Here is a 20,314-nt window from a genome sequence, read left to right as displayed (position 1 = left end):
ATGAGTATTAAAAGTATATTTATAAAGTATAAATATTTCATACTTATGTTTTATAAAATAAAACAAATATCCTTTGACATAGCTCTTAAGAAAGTAAGGGAAATTCCCAGAGGCCAAAACAAAGACAATTAAATATCCAAGTAGAAAGCATGTAAGCTGATGCTATAACAGACCTGGGACAATTTGCAGACCTCTATCATAAAGGGTTTAATGCCCACTCCAGCTGGTGTCAACCTAAAATAAACAGCAGAGAGACTGGCTTCCAGATCAGAGTTTATCTGGTAATAGCAGGGGATTGTAATCAGATATACATGCTATAGAGGGCCATAGGTGCATCCAGAGAAGCAAAGAAGACAAGGGTTTTTTTTTAGTGGAATATATTTCCTATTAGCGTTTTTATTATTCACAGCATAATTTATTTTAAAACCAATTTAATTCCTTTTAACCTATTAAACAAAACTAGCTAGGTTAAATTAAACTTAGCAGTGTGCGAAATAACTTAAGGATAACTTACAAAAGGGAATTTGGAATAACCCAGAAATTATATTATTACTTACACATAATTCAAAACAATATGAAAATAAAGGCAAAACGAAGGAGGTTACATTCGTTGTTTTGAAATGATATCCTTGGCTACAAGGATTAATAACAAGAGTGGCATCAGTTCATTAGTGGACAGACAGCTGCTGGGCAGGCATCCTTATAGATGTAATCTTCGTACAAGGTTGTGGTTTTGACAATCTGTTGTGATAGTTTCTGTTATCATGCAAACATGTAAGAAGGTCCTCCCTTCATGGTCTCCAAGCTCTCTTTCCTTACGGTTTGACAGAAGTGACTCCATTTTGGTATAGACAACTTTCACACAGGAAACATGGTCTTGAGACCCCAGGAAGCCTTTAAGGAATGGCCCTCCAAGTAAGGCTGAAACCTCTGAAGAGCTACATCCTCAATGAATATGTGTGAGATGGGGAGGCAAGAACCCACTCAGATTCACAGGGAAACATAAAGGAAGCATGTCTGTCTTAATCTGGGCCCTGGTTAACAAAAAATTTACATTGGGTTTATCCTCATAGTCACACAGATTTGAGTTTGAATATGATCTAGAACTACCCACATTAAATTGTAAGCACAAAAAGAAGTCTCAGGCCAGTAATGTCCTCTGTACATCTGGCAAAAGCAAAGGCAGAATGTCTTTGGAATAACACATCCTCAAACAGGCCCATCAAATTTCCACAGAAATTACACTACTTAAGAAAAATTGTTAATTCATAATTTCAAGACACACAAGGAAACAATCAACATGTAAGAAGTCAGAAGTCACAAGACTAAGATCAGATCCCCAAGAAATTCACACAATAGATCTATCTGTTTGAAGCAGTTGGGAGAAATCATTGATTCCTCACTCCTGTGTCTCCATATGGAGGAGCACCCCTAAAGTGACATTCTCAGCCTCTTTCTCCACCTCTAATTCAACCCAGTCTGTTTGTAGTGTGATAGCCGTCAGTCCACACTCCTTAAATGGGTGAAGTTGATCTAAAAAAAAGCAGTAAAATGTTGCGGATGTGTTTCTTTTCCTTACCTTTCCACCCTGGTCCAGTGCAAGCTGGAAAGCCTAAGTTTGTCTAGGTATGTGGGCTGTCCCAAGATCTAACCTGTAGAAGGGATGGAGATTGAAGCAGAGGGTAAGAATAAGCCCATTTAAGTGTAGAATGTTCCTGAACCTGAACATGTTCTCCAAACCCCTTACTTACCTGACTCTCTCCACAAAGCACACTAGCTAATGTCACAGAGTTTTCTGAGGTTAACTATGCCTGTCCTCTAAGGGCTTTCTAGATTGTTGATCAGCAACACCAATGGGCCTTTCCAATCAAGCCTTCTCCTACTTCTGATCAATGTGGTAAATCTGTGATTTCCTGGTTCTGTCTTAAGCTGTGCCATTCTAGGGACAAACATTCCTTGTGCCAATGAGAACATTCTTACTCATCTCTCCTTTCTGCTGGTGGCTGTATAGGGGAATAGGGGACAGAAGAGAGGTCAACGTTGAAAGGGATCACATTTTAGGAATGCAGTGAATATGATCTAATGAGTTCAAGAAAAGTATAACTGAAAGATGTGTTTCTAAGTTATAAAATTCTGAAAAATAAATTTAACATGACCAGAAATTATCATTCCTATTTTTTTCTTCCTACTCCATGGAACACTTGCATTTGTGATGACCATCAACAAAGCACACTAACAAACCTTTAGTCATTGGAAACCAATATTCACAGGCAACACAATGGATGAAACAGCATCACGAATAATACAAACAACATCAATGAATGGTATTAGGGAACTGCAGAGGCAAGATCTATATTATTTTCATATAAACAGATTCTAAACAGCCACAGCATTTTGAGTATGAGTATTGTTATTCTTTTTCTCCCAGTGAGAGATGAAATTAGAGAACAACACATTTGACAATAAAAAACACAAGCAGACTGTTCCTGGACCTAAACAGGAAGAGATAGTATCTGGACACTACTACCAAGATGAATTATTTTCACATGCACTAATTGGAAAATGAAGTATGTAAATCGCTCTTCTCTACCCGTTTTTCTACATTTTCTTTTAAGTTCCGGGGTACATGTGCAGGATGTGCAGGTTTATTACATAGGTAAATGTGTGCCATGGTGGTGTGCTGCACCTATCAACCCATCACCTAGGTATTAAGCCCAGCATGCATTAGCTCTTTTCCCTAATGCTCTCCTCCCAGCACCCTCCCATGACAGGCCCCAGTGTGTGTTGTTCCCCTCCTTGTGTCCATGTGTTCTCATTGTTCAGCTCCCACTTACGGTGTTTGGTTTTCTGTTCCTGCATTAGTTTTCAGAGAATAACAGCTTCCAGCTTCGTCCATGTCCCTACAAAGGACATGATCTCATTCCTTTTTATGGCTTCATAGTATTCCATGATGTATATGTACCACATTTTCTTTATCCAGTCTATCATTGATGGGCACTTGGGTTGATTCCATGTCTTTGCTGTTGTGAATAGTGATGCAATGAACATACGCGTGCATGGATCTTTATAATAGAATGATTTATATTCCTTTGGGTATATACCCTGTAATGGGATTACTGGGTCAAATGATATTTCTGGTTCTAAATCTTTGAGGAATTGCCACACTGTCTTCCACAATGTTTGAGCTAATTTACATTCCCACCAACAGTGTAAAAGTGTTCCTATTTCTCCGCAACCTCACCAGCATTTGTTGTTTCATGACATTTTAATCATTGCTATTCTGACTGGCGTGAGGTAGTATCTCATTGTGGTTTTGATTTCCTCTGTCTAATGATCAGTGATGTTGAGCTATTTTTCATGTTTGCTGGCTGCATGTATCTGTTTTTGAGAAGTGTCTGTTCAAATCCTTTGCCCACTTTTTAATGGGGTTTTTTTTTTCTTGTAAATTTGCTTATGTTCCTTGTAGATTCTTGATATTCACCCTTTGTCAGATGGAGAGATTGCAAAAATTTTCTCCCATTCTGTAGGCTGTCTGTCTGGTCTGATAATAGTTTAATTTGCTGTGCAGAAGCTCTTTAGTTTAATTAAATTCCATTTGTCAATTTTTGCTTTTGTTTTCATTGCTTTTGGCAATTTCATTATAAAGTCTTTGCCCATGCCTATGTTCTGAATAGTATTGCCTAGATTTTCTTCTAGGGTTCTTATAGTTTTGGGTTTTACATTTAAGTCCTTAATCCATCTTGAGTTAGTTTTTGTATACGGTGTAAGGAAGGGATCCAGTTTCAATTTTCTGCATATGGCTAGCCAGTTCTCCCAGTACCATTTTTAAAATAGGGAGTGCTTTCCCCATTCTTGTTTTTGTCAGGTTTGTCGAAGAGCAGATGGTTGTAGATGTGCAGTTTTATTTCTGAGCTCTGCATGCTGTTCCTTTGGTCTATGTGCCTGTTTCTGTACCAGTACCATGCTGGTTTTTTTTTTTTTTTTTTTTACTGTGGCCTTGTAGTATAGTTTGAAGTTGGATAGTGTGATACCTCCAGCTTTCTTCTTTTTGCTTAGGATTGTCTTGGCAATGTGAACTGTTTTTTGGTTCCATATGAATTTTAAATTAGTCTTTTCTAATTCTGTGAAGAATGTCGATGGTAGTTTAATGGGAATGGCATTGAATCTATAAATTCCTTTGGGCAGTATGGCCATTTTCATGATATTGATTCTTCCTATCCATGAGCACTGGATGTTTTTCCATCTGCTTGTGTCCTCTTTGATTTCTATAAGCAGTGGTTTGTAGTTCTCCTTGAAGAGGTCTTTCACTTCCTTTGTTAGCTGTATTCCTAAGTATTTTATTCTCTTTGTGGCAATTGTGAATGGGAGTTCATTCATGATTTGGGTTACTTCTTGTCTGTTGTTGGTGTATAGGAATGCTTGTGACTTCTGCACATTGACTTTGTATCTTGAGACTTTGCTGACGTTGCTTATCAGCTTAAGAAGCTTTTGGGCTGAAATGATGGGGTTTTCTAGATATAGGATCATGTCATCTGCAAACAAAGAAAATTTGACTTCCTCTCTTCCTATTTGAATACGCTTTATTTCTTTCTCTTGCCTAATTGCCCTGGCCAGAACTTCCAATACTACATTGAATAAGAGTAGTGAGAGAGGGTATCCTTGCCTTGTGCCAGTTTTCAAGGGGAATGCTTCCAGCTTTTGCCCATTCAGTATGATGCTGGCTGTGGGTTTATCATAAATGGCTCTTATTATTTTGAGGTATGTTCTTTCAATACGTAGTTTATTGAGAGTTTTTAACATGAAGGGATGTTGAATTTTATTGAAGACCTTTTGCGCACCTATTGAGATAATCATGTGGTTTTTATCTTTAGTTCTGTTTATGTGATGAATGACATGTATTGATTTGTGTATGTTGAACCAGCCTTGCATCCCGGGGATGAAGCCAACTTGATCATGGTGGATGTTTTTTGATGTGCTGCTGGATTCAATTTGCCAGTATTTTACTGAGAATTTTTGCACTGATGTTCATCAGGGATATTGGCCTGTAGTTTTCTTTTTTTGTTGTATCTCCATCAGGTTTTGGTATCACGAAGATGCTGGCCTCATAAAATGGGTTAGGGAGAAATCTCTCCTTTTTAATTGTTTGGAATCGTTTCAGAATGGTACCAGGTCCTCTTTGTGCCTCTGGTGGAATTCAGCTGTAAATCCATTGGGAGCTGGGCTTTTTTTGATTGGTAGGCCATTTATTACTGCCTCAATTTCAGGACTTGTTATTGGTCTATTCAGGGATTCAACTTCTTCCTGGTTCAGTCTTTGTAGGGTGTTTATGAGTGCAGGAATTTATCCATTCTTCTAGATTTTCCAGTTTATTTGCATAGAGGTGCTTATGGTATTATCTGATGGTTGGTTGTATTTCTGTGGCGTCAGTAGTGGTATCCCCTTTATCGTTTCTGATGGTGTTTATTTGAAATCTTCTCTCTTTTCTTCTTTATTAGTCTCGCTGGTGGTCTATTTCATTGATTTAAAAAAAAACAGCTACGGGATGCATTGATTTTTTTGGAAGGGTTTTTCATGACTCTATCTCCTTCAGTTCCACTCTGAGCTTAGTTACTTCTTGTCTTCTGCTAGCTCTGGAATTTGTTTGCTCTTCATTCTCTAGTTCTTTTAGTTGTGATGTTAGGGTGTCAATTTGAGATCTTTCTAGATTTTTTATGTGGGTATTTAGCGCTATAAATTTCCTTCTTAACACTGCTTTACCTGCATCCCAGAGGTTCTGATACATTATTTCTTTGTTCTCATTGATTTCAAAGAACTTCTTGATTTCTGCCTTAATGTCATTATTTACCCAGGAGTCATTCATTCAGGAGCAGATTGCTCAATTTCCATGTAGTTGTGTGGTTTTGAGTGGGCTTTTTAATCTTGAGTTCTAATTTGATTGTGCTGTGGTCTGAGAGACTGTTATTATTTCAGTTCTTTTGCATTGCTGAGGAGTGCTTTACTTCCAATTATGTGATTAATTTTAGAGTAAGTGCCATGTGACGTCAAAAAAAATGTATATTCTGTTGCCTTTAGGTGGAGAGTTCTGTAGATACCTATCAGGTCCACTTGTTCTAGAGCTGAGTTCAAGCCCTGAATATCTTTGTTAATTTTCTGTCTCATTGATCTGTCTAAACTATTAATTTTCTGTCTCATTGATCCATCTAATATTGACAGTGGGGTATTAAAGTCTCCCACTATTATTATGTGGGGGTCTAAGTCTCTTTGTAGGTCTCTAAGAACTTGTTTTATAAATCTGGGTGCTTCTGTATTGGGTGCATATATATTTAGGATAGTTACCTCTTCTTGTTGAATTGAACCCTTTAACATTATGTAACGCCCTTCTTTGTCTTTTTTGACCTTTGTTGGTTTAAAGTCAAAAAAAATTTGGTTTAAAGTCAAAAAAAATTTTGTTAGAAACTAGGATTGCAACCCCTTTTTTATGCTTTCCATTTGCTTGGTAAATTTTTCTCCATTCCTTTATTTTGAGTCTATGTGCATCTCTGCACATGAGATGTGTCTCTTGAATACAGCACAGTGATGGGTCTTGTCTTTGTATCCAGCTTGCCATTCTGAATCCTTTAATTGGGGTATTTAGCCCATTTACATTTAAGGTTAATATTGTTATGTGTGAATTTGATCCTGTCATGATAATGCTGACTGGTTAATTCTGCAGACTTGTTAATGTAGCTGCTTCATAGTGTCATTGGTCTGTGTACTTCAATGTATTTTTGTAGTGGCTGGTAATGGTTTTTCCTGTCCATGTTTAATGCTTCTTTCAGGAGCTCTTGCAAGACAGGTCTCTGGTGGTGACAAAATACCCCAGCATTTGCTTGTCTGAAAAAAGATTTTATTTCTCCTTTGTTTATGAAGCTTAATGTGGCTGGATACGAAATTCTGGGTTGGAATTTCTTTTCTTTAAGACTGTTGAATATTGCCCCCCAATCTCGTCTGGCTTGCAGGGTTTCTGCTGAGAGGTCCGCTGTTAGTCTGATGTGTTTCCCTTTGTAGGTGACCTGGCCTTTCTCTCTGGCTGACCTTAACAATTTTTCCTCCATCTCAGCCTTGGAGAATCTGATGATTATGTGTCTTGGGGTAGATCTTTTCAAGGAGTATCTTATTGGGGTTCTCTGGATTTCCTGAATTTGAAAATTGTCTGTCTTGCTAGGTTGGGGAAGTTCTCCTGGAGGATATCCTACAGTGTGTTTTCCAACTTTGATCCATTCTCCCTATCTCTTTCAGGTACTCCAATTAGTCATAGGTTTGGTCTATTTACACAGTCCCATAGTTCTCGGAGGCTTTGTTTGTTCCTTTTTATTCTTTTTTTTTTCTAATCTTGTCTAAATTTTCATTGAAAAATCATTATACCAGTTTCCTATTGCCGATGTAACAAATAACCACCAATTTATTGGCTTAAAACAACAGCACTTTATTAACTTAAAGTTCAGATAGTCAAAAGTCTAAAATGGGTCAGCAAGGAATATAAGGTTGAATTCCTTCTGAAGGTCATTTCCTTGCTTTTTGGAGCTTTTGAGGTTGCATGCCTTGCTTGACTTAATAGCCACTTCCTCCATCTTTAAAGCCAGCAGTGTAACATCTTCCTCTCTCTCTCTCTCTCTCTCTCTATCCCCCTGTGTGTATGTGTGACCTCTGCTTTTGTGCCAATTCCTCTGACAGTCTGCCTCCATCTTTAAAGGACCCTTGTGATTACACGGCACCCACTCAGATAATCCAGGATGACCTTCCCATCTCAAAATCCTTAACTTAATCATATCTGTAGAGCCCCTTTTACCAAGTAAAGTAGCAGATTCACAGGTTCCAAGGACTAGGATGTGGTCATCTTTAGGGGCCATTATTCTATCTACCACAGTCACTATCTTTCACATGAGCTCATGAATTTTGCAATTCATTTTTTGGTGTGATCCTTTTTAATACACTTTATTCTTTTAAGAGCAGTTTTCAGTTCCCAAAATTACAGAAAGTTCCCATATACCATTGTCCTCTACACACATCAGTTCCCCCAGTATTAACACTGGGCACCAGAGTGGTACATTTGTTATATAATTAATGTACCTATGTTGACACATCATTATCACCCATAGTCCATAGTTTACATTAGAGTTCACTCTTGATGTTGCACACTCTATGAGTTTTGACAAATGTATAATGACCATGTATCCACCAATATGAATCATACAGAATAATTCACTGCCCTAAACATCTGTGCTCTGCCTATTTATCCCTTCCTCCCCTTTAACCCCTGACAACCACTGATCTTTTTAATATCTCCATAGTTTTGCCTTTTCCAGAGTGTCATATGGTTGAAATCATACAGTTTTATAGCCTTTTCAGATTGGCTTCTTTAACTTAGAAAAATGCATCCAAGGTTCCTCTATATCTTTTTATAGCTTGGTAGCTCATTTCTTTTTAGCAAAAAATATTCCGTTATAAATGTATCCCATATAACACATTTTTAAATCAAATCATCTATATAGACAGAGACATCACACACCCTAAGAACTGCACTGCCCTAAGCCCTCAAGAAAAATTTAAATTCTGTCCAGTATACTCTTAGGTAAGCAAATAATATACATGATAAAATAGATTTTATGAGGTTTTTGAAATATATAATCAAAACATATTAAGTGCCCATTGCAGAAAATACAATAAATAGTGCACTAGTACTGTTATTGTTGTTATTACCATCATGGTGATGATGGTGAAAGATTTCAATCCCAGGGATTAAAATGCAAGCTTTTAGTCTTAGGTATATAAAACTTGCCTATTGAAAGCACATCTAGAATAAGTTACACTTAGATTGTGCTTTTCCATTTACCAAGGCCTTTCCCATACATGACCTTGTCTGATCTTTATAGCAGTTCTGCCACATAGGCATTATTTTCATTCCTGACTTTCAGATAATAAAACTGAGTCTCAGAAACTCAGTTGTTTCACCACTTGTAATTTGCTGAATTGCCACTTGAACCCAAGTTTTTCTATATCAAATCTTGCACACAGCATTACAAAATATTTCCATCCTCTAAGGATTCCAAATGGTCAGGTATTTATTACACAAATTAGTAATTTTCCAAGTGTAGTTCTTAGACAAGCTGCAGCAGCAGCATCTCCTGTTGAAAGTTCTTGGGCCCCATACCCATCTACTGAGGGTGAGGCCTGGGCAATCTGTGCTTTAATCAGCACTTTAAAGTTTGAGAACCACTCTTATAAAACATTGGTTTTTTTGTTAGTTTTTTGCCTAGTTGCTTGCAGTCCCTGGATTAAAGAGAGACAAGACATAACCATACAAAGCAGTTAACTAACGATTCAATGATTAAAATAACACTTTTATTAGAAAGGGTCCTATAAGTTTAAACAGAAAACTCATTACAACTTTGTCTTTTTCTAATTATTTAGATTTTTCAGCTCAAAAAAGTATAACATATTCCATCCATGTAGAGAAGAGAGAAGCAAAAACATGAAGGGTTTCGGATTGTATTTCCACAGGGGCAGAACTAGGATAATCATAATTGTTTCCAGAGTTTCTTCTCCTATGTTATCTACAATTGCTTAAGCAGAACCTTGAAAGATTAGTTCCACTATCAGTCCTCTCCCCATAGATCATATCCTTGGAGAACATTTAACTGCAAAAGGCCAGAATGATGAAATTAAGACCTCTCACAGTTGGAACGAAGACAAATTGGATGTGGCATGTCATAGGCTAAGAGGGGCAAAGGGAAAGCAGACATTTTATCTGTTACAGATATTGCTTACTGATAATTCCACAAATTGTTCCTAGGATCTGTAAGTAGAGGGCAAAGATGCTCCTTCTAATTCATCATCCAAATATGTCCTAATGAGTTGAATCAACATTCAAGAGCAACTTGAGAGGGCAAAGACATTGACCAGCCACCATTCCAGAGGTCTGATGTTCACCACTCATTCCCAGAACCAAGGGATCAGTCCAGCTTTGAAAGGAGCCTTGGGAAAGACTTTGGCAAAATCAATCAATAAATCCCTGAGGCAAAACAATCTGTTCCATGTCTATCACAGAGAGTAAGCATTTCTGAAGAGATTTAGGAGAGAAGGTGAGGTTTAGTGGTGCTTTCATCAGAGGCCAATATCCAGGGTAGGGCTGGTTCCCCAATCAGCTCTAGACTTTGCTTGCTGCTCTAGTTTGGAATCTCTTCAAAACCTGGGGTAAACACCAGGTGAGAATGGGGCTGTTCCAAATCCCTAGGGAAAGAGTGCTTACTCTGGCCAGGGAATAGGCCCTGGTGGCCATCCTGCCACAGGTATAGTGAAGCATCTTTCTGCTCTGAACTCTGCACCTTAATTAGCCTCCAGGAGCTCTGTGAAGCCTGTCCTCAGCACAGCTGGCAGGTGATTTCATGCCTAAAGAGGCCTTTTCAATGAAGTTACCAGAAGATAATTCTCTGCATTACAGAAAGCAGGGAGAGGGAATGAGGCCAACATTACTGAGGAGTAACTATGTGCCACCCCTTTCCATACATTAACTCATTTGATCTTCATGATAACTGCATTAGGTAGGTGATTTTACACCCATTTTTTAGAAAGGAAAACAAGGCAGAGATGGTTAGTTACTACTCCAAATCACACAGTTTGTAAGAGGCATAGCTGGAATACGAACTTGGGTGTGGCTCCAAAGTCCATACTCTCCTAACTACTGTGTGTTCACAGTAGAAAGGGCCCATATGCTAATTGGCCATCTCTGAGAGAAAAGTCACTTTAAGTCTTTTGCTGTGGGTTGCTACCCAGATATCAATGGAGATTACAGTGTAGACATCACCTGTGCCATCTTTCTTAGCCTGCAAACCATACATACTAATTATGCCGTATTAAGAGAGAACTGTTATGCACTTCTATCATCTAACAAAGACAGCTGAGTCAGGAATTTTCTCATGAATTACCCTTTTTTATGTTGTCTATTCCTCTTTTTCCATTGAAATCTCCTTTCTCTATACTATCACCATACATCCCAGTTAAACAGAAGTCCAGCATCAGTGTTCTTCCATTATCTCTTACATGAGGGAAAAAAAGACTAAGGTGAACGCTTTTACAGAGGTAATCAGAGAGCACTTGCTGCTTGCTTCAGTATAATCAGAGGTAATCCGATTTTACAGAGGTAATCTGATTTTACAGAGGTAATCAGAGAGCAATCTGCTTGCTTCAGTATAATCCTCTAAGTGCTCTTTCCTTTGCCCTGAACAAGCTTGATACATAACAGAGTTGATATATATACAAGCTTGATATATAACCTCAGTGATAGTTCAGCCAGTTAATCATTCATTTGTGATGGTCTAAATCAGGAGAATGATTTTCTGTGAAGTTTGTTTAATCATTTTCAAGTGAGCCAAACTAATCCCTTGTGGAAACAAACTCCTTTCTTCCTAGAATATATATCTATTATTCCCCATTGGGGGTTTATTTAACCATTACAGAGTACCTCACTTTGTATTTGTCAACTACAATTTTATCTTTCTTTTTATAAGCTATTTGCAAAACAATTTGATGATAGAATCCAGTCCTACAGAGCAGAGTTCCTAGGCAACATTAACCCAGGGTATTGCATGCCAGGGCAGAGCAAACAATCTGAAATGAAATAGGAGGAGAGCATTTGTAGGCAGCCAGGGTGTTCTGACACATCCTAGAGGTAGGAACACTCACCCTCATCTGTGAGAGAGCTGACTGTACCATGGCTATTTCTCCAACAAATCAACTCTAAGAGTTTCTCATCAGTAAATAATTAAAGATGTGGATTAAAAAAAACCTGTACAAAGTTATAATAATGGAAGTTTCAAATGATATAAATGCCCATCCCTTAGAGGACTAATTAAATAAATTACAATACATTCCTATAGAAGAATACCATGCAGGCATATTTCAAAATCATGTAAAAATAAGCTCTATTGAGATGACAGTATTTAGTGAAAAAAACAGATTACAAAATCCTATTATATAGAACTTTTTTTAATTAAAAAAAGGATATGATTGGATAGACAAGTTGCTAATAATGGCTATCTCTGAATGGAGAAAATTTTTTATGATTTTGTTGGAGTTGTTTTTACCTTTCTACATATTCTGATTTTTCTGAGATAAGCCTATATTGATTTCATAATCAGCATAGGAGAAAAACAATAAAAATATTCTGGAAAAGATTCCACAAAACACTAGCAGCTTTCATTCCCATAGTTCCCATCTGAACCAAAAGACAGAAGTAGCTCTTTGCATGTAAACTGGCATGGTAGTATTGTTTCTCTCAACATCTTAATTTCTGTGCCCTTCTTTTATGGTCTGTGTCTCTATATAAAAGTTCCCAAGAAGGAATCTTGAATTGGTCCTTGAGTTGCAATATTCAATACAGAATGCCCTTGCTTCATAGGGTCTCCTCATACACAGTTTGCTCACTGTTGCTATTGCTTCCTCCCTTCTGAAAGTAATTCACTCACCCATGACCTTCTGCAGCATTAATTCAACACAGACTAAGAAATATTTCTTTTAGACATCTTATCACTTTAGCTTGGAAACATGTCTGTGTATAGCCTAGATTTGTATGACACTCTGACCATAATCAAGTCTATGGGAGTCACTGGTGAAAGAAAATTTCAAAATTTTGACTTTCCTGTCTCCCCTGGCCTATCAAGGCTCTCAAAATGAAAGTATGCTCTGATAGAAATGGAATTCCCATTTGGTTACACACTGTGAGGCTTGGTTTTGTAACCAGAAATAACCAAACCAGGCATATGCTACTGTGTTAGGCATTTCATACATTTTGAATCTCTGCAAAAACCCTCTGAGATATACATTATTGTCCTTTAGATATGATAAAACTGGAGGCCAAAGAGGTCAAGCAACCGGCCTCAGGCCATTCAATTAGCTACAAATTTTCTACTATAATTTGAACAAGGTGATTTCTCCAACCCTTTTAACCACTGCATGTTATAGCACCATAAGATTTAATTAACACAACAAATCTAAAAAAGGAAAAAAAAAAAATCTGCCCTCATCTCTCCATGTCAGAAACAAGGCTTAATGATTGTGGGATTATTCCAAAGAATAGGAGAAATGAAATTTATAGGAAAAGCTATAAATTAACAGTGTTTATCTTGCTAATGAAGGAGAAATAAATATTTGTTTAAAAAATGCCTAAATACAATTTTGTCAAGAATGCATAATTTTTTAAAATTGTAGGCAGATTAAATTTAAAGAAATAAGGCCAGGCCTGATGGCTCACGTTTGTAATCTCAGCACTTTGGGAGGTCGAAGTGGGAGGACTGTTTGAGCCCAGGAGTTTGAGACCAGCCTGGGCAACAGAACAAGACCCTGTCTTTACAAAAAATAAAAAATTAGGCTGGCATGGTGGCACGTGCCTATAGTTCCAGCTACTTGGGACTGAGGTGGAGTATTGCCTCAGCCTAGAAGGCAGAGATTGCAGTGAGCCATGATCACTGCACTCAGCCTGGGTGACAGAGTGAGAACCTGTCTCAATAAATAAATTAATAAAGAAAATAATTTATCAGTCCAGACATGCATCAAGGCAGGCCTAGGGGTAGTATGGAATAGGGATCCAACTCATATTATGAAAGATAGGTTCTTATCTAGACTGTTAGAGTTTCAGTCTGGGACAAAACTAAGTCACATGAATAAACAGTCATGATAGAGGGATGAAGGCTATGCATGGGTCCGTGGATTCCCACTCCAAGCTGATACAGTGCTGCCTCTGTCAAATGTCCAAATGAGACCAACGATGAGCTCCTAATAACATCATCCCTGGAGGAGATCTCTGGCCTGTTGATTATTTTCGGCCTGTCCTACCCTAGAAGGGGTTGCAATTAAGCTTGACTGGAACAGACACATTTTGAGGGTATGGTTTTGCCTTTCCTGCTGGCAAAGCCTCAGCATCTGGGGGCTACAGAGTGTTTGATCCATTGTTGTGGAATCCTGTGTGACATCACATCAGACCAAAGAACTCAGAGCAAAAGCAGTACACCCCTGGGTACATGATCATAAGATCCACTGGATTTATAACCTGCCACATAGCCCAGAAGCTGGCCTTTTGAAGGGACAGCTGAAGAACAAGATTGGAGCTGATATACTTCAAGGGTACGGCTGCATCCTTCAAGATAAGTATACACATATTACTAATCATTATATGGTACTCTGTCTTCAACAGACCAAATACATGGATCTGGAAACTAAAGGGTAACAGCAGAAATTGTCCTTTTGCCATCACTTCTCACTCCCTCAACTCTGGGCTCTGTGAGTTAGAAATCCTATTTTTTAAAGGAAATGCTTCCTTCAGCAGACACAGCAGAAATTCCATTAAACTTAAGCTGTGGCTGCTACACAGTCACTTTGGGGTCTGTGTGCTGAGAGACCAAGGAAAGAAGTCACTATCCTGGCAAGAGTAACTGACCCAGAGCATCATAAAAAAGTAGGGTTGCTATTCCACACTGGGTACAGAAAGAAATATGTTTGGTACCCAGATGATCTACTGGAGCATCTTTTAGTAATTCCTTGCCCAATTTTGAAAGAAAATGTGAAATGCAGCAGCCACAGCTTGGGAAGCGCATAATGGCCAAGGTCTAGACTCTTTAGGGAAAGTCTCCAAGGACTTTATATTCTGGGGGAAGATATACCTTATTATAGCAAACCAGTGTAGTTACTAATATTTTTAATATATTAGTATAATTATTACAAACAGGAAAGGAACAAGAAACATAAAAAATCAAAACAGTAACTCTTGGCGGGGAGACGGACAGAGCTGAGATTGAGGATGAACACAGGGAACTTCAACAGTTTGGCAATTCCTCCAGAAGAAAACCCCAACATAAGGATTTGAGCATAAGTAGTTTATTCAGGAGGTTATCACAGGAAACACTAGTAAACTACTTATTTCCCTGCGAAAGCAGAGAAGACAGATGAGAAGAAAGTAAATCTATATAGGCTAAGTTAATAAGCGGGTTATTACTGTGGACAACTGGGGCTCGATTTCACTTGGAGACTGTTTCCTCTTTGAGACTATATAACCGCAATTATTTTTGCACCAATCTAATAAAATATCAGTGTTCCTACCTGAAGGCAGGGGGCTTGGATATGTATCCACCAGCTTTTCCCCATTATTAGTTGAGGGCTGTTCCTGGTAACCTTAACTCCCTGGCACTTCCAGCATGCTCTGCCTGCAGGAGATAAGCATATTTCTAAGGCTAGAGTACACAGAGGCATATCATCTCAGCTGCTTAGAGGAGACAGCCATTAGTGCCTTTTAGAAATACTGAGTACCAAGGAGATATGCCTTCTATTATACTAGTCTACTTCTTAAATTGGGGGTAGTAAAAATGGTATTTATTGTATTATGTGTCCTATATACATGAAATGTATATTAAGTGGACATATTCCTTAAATTACCATTTTATTCTTTGCAAGGTGTTTGTTAGAAATGTGGACTTCTTAATATGTTTTTGTTTTCACCGATCTGCTCATTTGCAGCAACGGGACCATAGACTCCCTAGAGTCACTGGGCTGTAACACATTATTTGAAAAAGTTGGCCCTTCATTGCAGGAAGGCAGTTGTAATTAAGTTTAAATATGGTATTTTACCAAGCAGCAGGAACTAATTTGCAATAACTTTAGAAACTATATTTTAGGAAAATAGCATGATACGAAATTAAACTCGATTTATGTGTCTGGTTTTTTTTTTTTTTTTTTAGTATGTGGATCATTTTTATATAGTAGGATTTTGGTATTTGGGGTTTCAGAGTTCATATACCATGGGCTATGAAAGCTTTTTTAATTATAGTTAACTCAAATTCCAATTATAGTATTCCAAGCAGAAACAGTTCTATAAAATCCTCTATTGTGTGGCTGGCATGTTACAGTTTCATTTATTAAGCCAAATGCACTATAGGCTAAGCTTAAGGAGGAGGATCATTCAATTGACCAAGGCAAACAGAGCTGACAACTGGACTATACTTTACAGAACAATACATTACAGTTGGACTCAAGGGGGAAACTGGGAAACGTGGTAATTTGTACCTGGTTACACAAATGGCCAAAGGTGCCTGAATTATTTTTAGAGAATTATTGTTGTCCTTTCAAAATCCTTAGAGCCAATAGCTCTACATAAGGTAAGTTAAACAGACAACAAATATTTATTCACTATATTATCCCTTTAATAGAACAGCTTTTAAAAAAAAAATTGAAAAAGTTTTTCAAGGTTCGTTTTGAAAAAAGTCCTAAAGCCTCTAATACAATGCATATCTGTATTCTTTAATACAAGTTTTAATATAATGCTCTGTCAACAACTACCTCCAAGGTAGCTGAAGGTTAATAAAACACTTTTTACAAAGGAATTGACAATTCACTAGCTTGAAGATCCTTAATTGTTCTCTGAACAAGACCAGACTCACCAGTCTATATCTGAAGGTGGATCTCTATTTACATTGTCTAAAAATTGACCAGAAGCTGTGGAATAAGCTGTTTCAGAATAGCTCACAAAGGCTAAATCTATAGAGGTAGAGATGAGGGCATAATAGAAGAGTCGGTAACATAACATGTTTAGTGGGACATTTCTAACAGAGATTATGAGAGTAAAATGCACTGTGATTCCCTTTAATTTTACCTACCAATTTTTGCCCAGGCCTATTTGATGAGGCAGACCAACTTAGTATGCCTTTGTAACTGTACACATTTCCATTTTATAGTCGTTAAAATGGATTAATCATTAGCATTTGAAGATTCTATTTTTTCTCCTTCATACACAAACCCAATAAATAAATGGACAGATGGATTGATGGATAAGTGGATGGATGGATGGATGGATGGATGGATGGATGGATGGATGGATAACTGTAATTTAAATTGGAAATTTTGACTGATACAACAATATACAAAATACATTTCAAAGTGAAGTGTTGGACCAGAGAGCCTAAATTTCAAGGATGGTGACTGATATTAAGTTCTAATACCCACAACATAGATATGTAAGATTATGGTAATTGAGAGAATTTTGTGAGGATTATTTCAGTGGAAAAATAAATGTACTGTGAAGGAACAGTGATGATGGTTGTATGTACTACATTTCAAGATAGTCACTGAACTCCATAAGTATTTCCTGCACAATCTTGTATTTAAACTTTTGGTATCTTGTTCATCATGGTTTTTTATATTAATAATTATTTTTAAAAATTTTCTTAAGATATGTTTATCTTGGCCGGGCACAGTGGCTCACACCTGTGATCCCAGCACTTTGGGAGGCCGAAGTGGGCAGATCACCTGAGGCTGCAAGTTCAAGACCAGCCTGGCCAACATGGCAAAATCCCGTCTGTACTACAAATACAAAAATTAGTTAGGCATGGTGTGCCTGTAATCCTAGCTACTTGGGAGGCTGAGGCAGGAGAATCGCTTGAACCCAGGAGGTGGTGGTTGCAGTGAGCCGAGACTGTGCCACTGCACTTCAGCCTGGGAAACAGAGTAAGATTCCATCTCAAAAAAAAAAAAAAAAAAAAGACATGTTCATCTTAATTACTGAGTTTTCTGGTACTTTCTTAAATTTTGCACTCAAAAGACATGTATTACTAGTTCCACTCTAGTCACAGCCCTGACTGGGGGCATACAAGGTAATGCCTGACCCTTATCAGAGCCTGATAAAGCAGCCTACGACAGCAGGATAGAGGTGAGAGACCAGGAAGGTAGTGTATGCTGTTTTAATAGTGGGTCAAAAGTATGTAAATTCTAGGGACTAGATGAAGAACAAGAGGTAGAAATATCAGCCTAGGGTTATTTAAAAAGGTTTTCTGTCCAAGAGTGTAGTCTGTGAGGGCTGAGGCAACCTAGAAATAAATGGCTTTGGGATATACTCTTGCAAGACAGAAACTGAAGGGCACAGAGAGTGGCCAACTGAAACTGAGGCACTGCCACACTTGGAGAGTTAGATTGAGAGCCTGGGTGGTTGCAGGGCCCCTAACTCTCTGCTCTTTACCCTACCCTCCAATCCTAGAGGGGTTAAGCATGAAGGTTTATGGCATATTCTTCCTTGAAGACTGCTGGCCTGCCTACAGCCAGGTCTTGGGGCCTGCCTATAGCTAGGTAGTGGGCTGGGGAGGAGAACTCTTAATTTTGAATATATTAGACAAATATAGTAAACACTGAATTAAGACTGATTTTTTTATATTAAAGTGAACTTAGGCCACAAGGACTATGTTGCAAAACTATAGGGGCACCATCCCATTACAATCTATTGAAGCTGGGCTCCAGGAGACTCCATTTATAAAGATTACAATGCAAATGTTGCCCCCTGGAGTTGTGCAACTCAGAGGCTCTGATAGAACATTTATTACTTGAATGCCCAGAAAAATCATAGGGCTGCCTAGGTTTTTAATGCAGGCCCAGGAATAAAACTTCTCCTAGTGAAAGATAAAGATGAAAAATAATTTATATTTCATTTAAACTCCATAAATTGTGCCTGTTCGACTTATGGGTAGAAAAGGATGGATGAATGAATAAACGTAGATATTAAAAAAGTCAATTTAAGTTACTAAAGAGAGTGATCCTACTTAAACAAATGTGAGATGATTTATGAGGCAAATTCCTATTGAAAAGGATAGACACATTTACTGAAGCAAATTTCAATCTCTGATGGACAGGATGCCATTAGGGGACTTTATCTGTATTTCAATAGTTGATATCCCATATAGATAAGCTAGTTGAAAAGGGAATTCTGTGCCCCGATGCTCTTGGGAGATACACACCCATCTAACACAGCTGACATCTACTGTCTTGTTTGCTAATCAAATCTCTGACAGCCACCTAGTGTGTTGCCACATTTCTGTGGTTCTCTTTTCTCCAATCTCACTTCTACCATCTTAGTTTCAGTCATTTCTCAGCAAGGTTACAGTAATATCTAATTAGCCTTCTCCTCCAAGGGGTCCCTCAAGTATCACCCACATTTGGCGACAAATGAAGCCTTCTAAAATACAAATCTGATCAAAAGAATGTAAGTGTGTGGGTATGTGTGTAAGTGACAGGTTAAGGTTTACCCTTTAGGTTGTACCACATTAAATGAAGAATTACACCTTTGCCCTGCTTCTCTTCTGAAGCAAAGTGCTAACCTTTTCCAGAAAAGCTTCTCATTCTGAGAACTGTCTCCCTTAAAATACCTGAAGAAGACATTTTTCCAAGTTCCTTTCACCTTTAAGTCTTTATCCAACTCTTAGACTCCTCAAGTAGTCTGGCAATTATCCAATAGCCTATTGTTATCAACACATACTCTAAAATAGTTGAGGTTTCCCAGGGTTTGGATCCCAGTGTACTGCTATGTTTTATCATAAATATCCTAAAGCCTTCCTTCAGTGACTGACTTCTGCAAATTCCCAGCTGTGGACACAGGTGGCTTCTCAGATGAGGTGACTTTCTAACTCTGCCTAAGAATACACTATTGATGATAACTGAATTCTCAGACAGGAAGAAAATAAAGACTCTAACAGGGCTGTCTCCCTCAAATAGTCAAGATTTCCAAACCAGGCAAAGGTTTAAACCTACTGTAACAATTCTGAGAACACCACAGAAATGAAGTAAAACTTCTTTAGATACTTATTATTGGCTTTGAAACAATGGTTTTCAGCAGAGTGAAAGAGAAAGATCAGAATCACCCAAGCAATTTTTTCAAGCCACAAATAACCACCCCTTCTCATATGAAGAGTCACACAAGCCCTTTTTAGAATTAGCTATACATACATGATGGCATCTCCAGGAGTATAGGGGAAAGCCAGCAATGCGTGATTTTTAAAAATAATAACAATAACAAAAATCATGTAATATGTCCTGCCACCAACTTACCTCCCACCTCAGAATCATCCCAGATTAAAAACAAATGCTTTAGAAAATATGTTGCATTTTTAGAAAAAAAAAATGCAACTATTCATGTGAATGATGCAGCTGCAAAGTTTAACAGGAGATCAAAGACATTTTGACATTTAGGACATAAACACTTGGCCCTTGGGTGGCCACCATCACTGTTCTCCCTTTTGCCTGTTCACCTCAAAAGCTGCAAGACTCCCCTGCTTGCAATGAGTCACCCACTATTACTCACAAATTTCTGCCAAGTTCACATCAGCAGCTGTTGTTTTCAAAGTCAACATCCATGCTGTACTGTTTTGAGGTTTCTCCATTACTTTATAATATTTCTTCTATTTCTCTGCTGTCTTCCCAGCCAAACTTGCATTCAGAAGCAGGCATCTTACTAGCATTGCTCTCATATACA

General features: G+C 38.0%; 1 protein-coding gene across 13 annotated transcripts in view; it reads right to left on the bottom strand.

The window, feature by feature from the left end:
- Positions 1-20,314, bottom strand: part of LARP1B (La ribonucleoprotein 1B) — a 202,235-nt gene that overhangs the window by 163,573 nt on the left and 18,348 nt on the right. For 2 of the 13 annotated variants that reach the window (XM_063705534.1, XM_063705538.1), the window contains one exon: positions 1,580-1,652. The exons of 7 other annotated variants lie outside the window; for them this stretch is intronic. The gene's annotated coding sequence lies outside the window, so the exon portion shown is untranslated. Of the gene's footprint in view, positions 1-1,579; positions 7,737-15,129; positions 15,234-20,314 lie in introns of those variants that run through there. 4 more of the 13 variants (XM_063705537.1, XM_063705535.1, XM_063705533.1 and 1 more) reach the window with 4 other exon arrangements.

Source organism: Gorilla gorilla, chromosome 3 (genome assembly GCF_029281585.2).
Source record: "Gorilla gorilla gorilla isolate KB3781 chromosome 3, NHGRI_mGorGor1-v2.1_pri, whole genome shotgun sequence".
In the NCBI taxonomy this organism is placed as follows: Eukaryota; Metazoa; Chordata; class Mammalia; order Primates; family Hominidae; genus Gorilla; species Gorilla gorilla.
The sequence above is the reverse complement of the archived record's forward strand: the minus strand, read 5'-3'. Positions and strand labels throughout refer to the sequence as shown.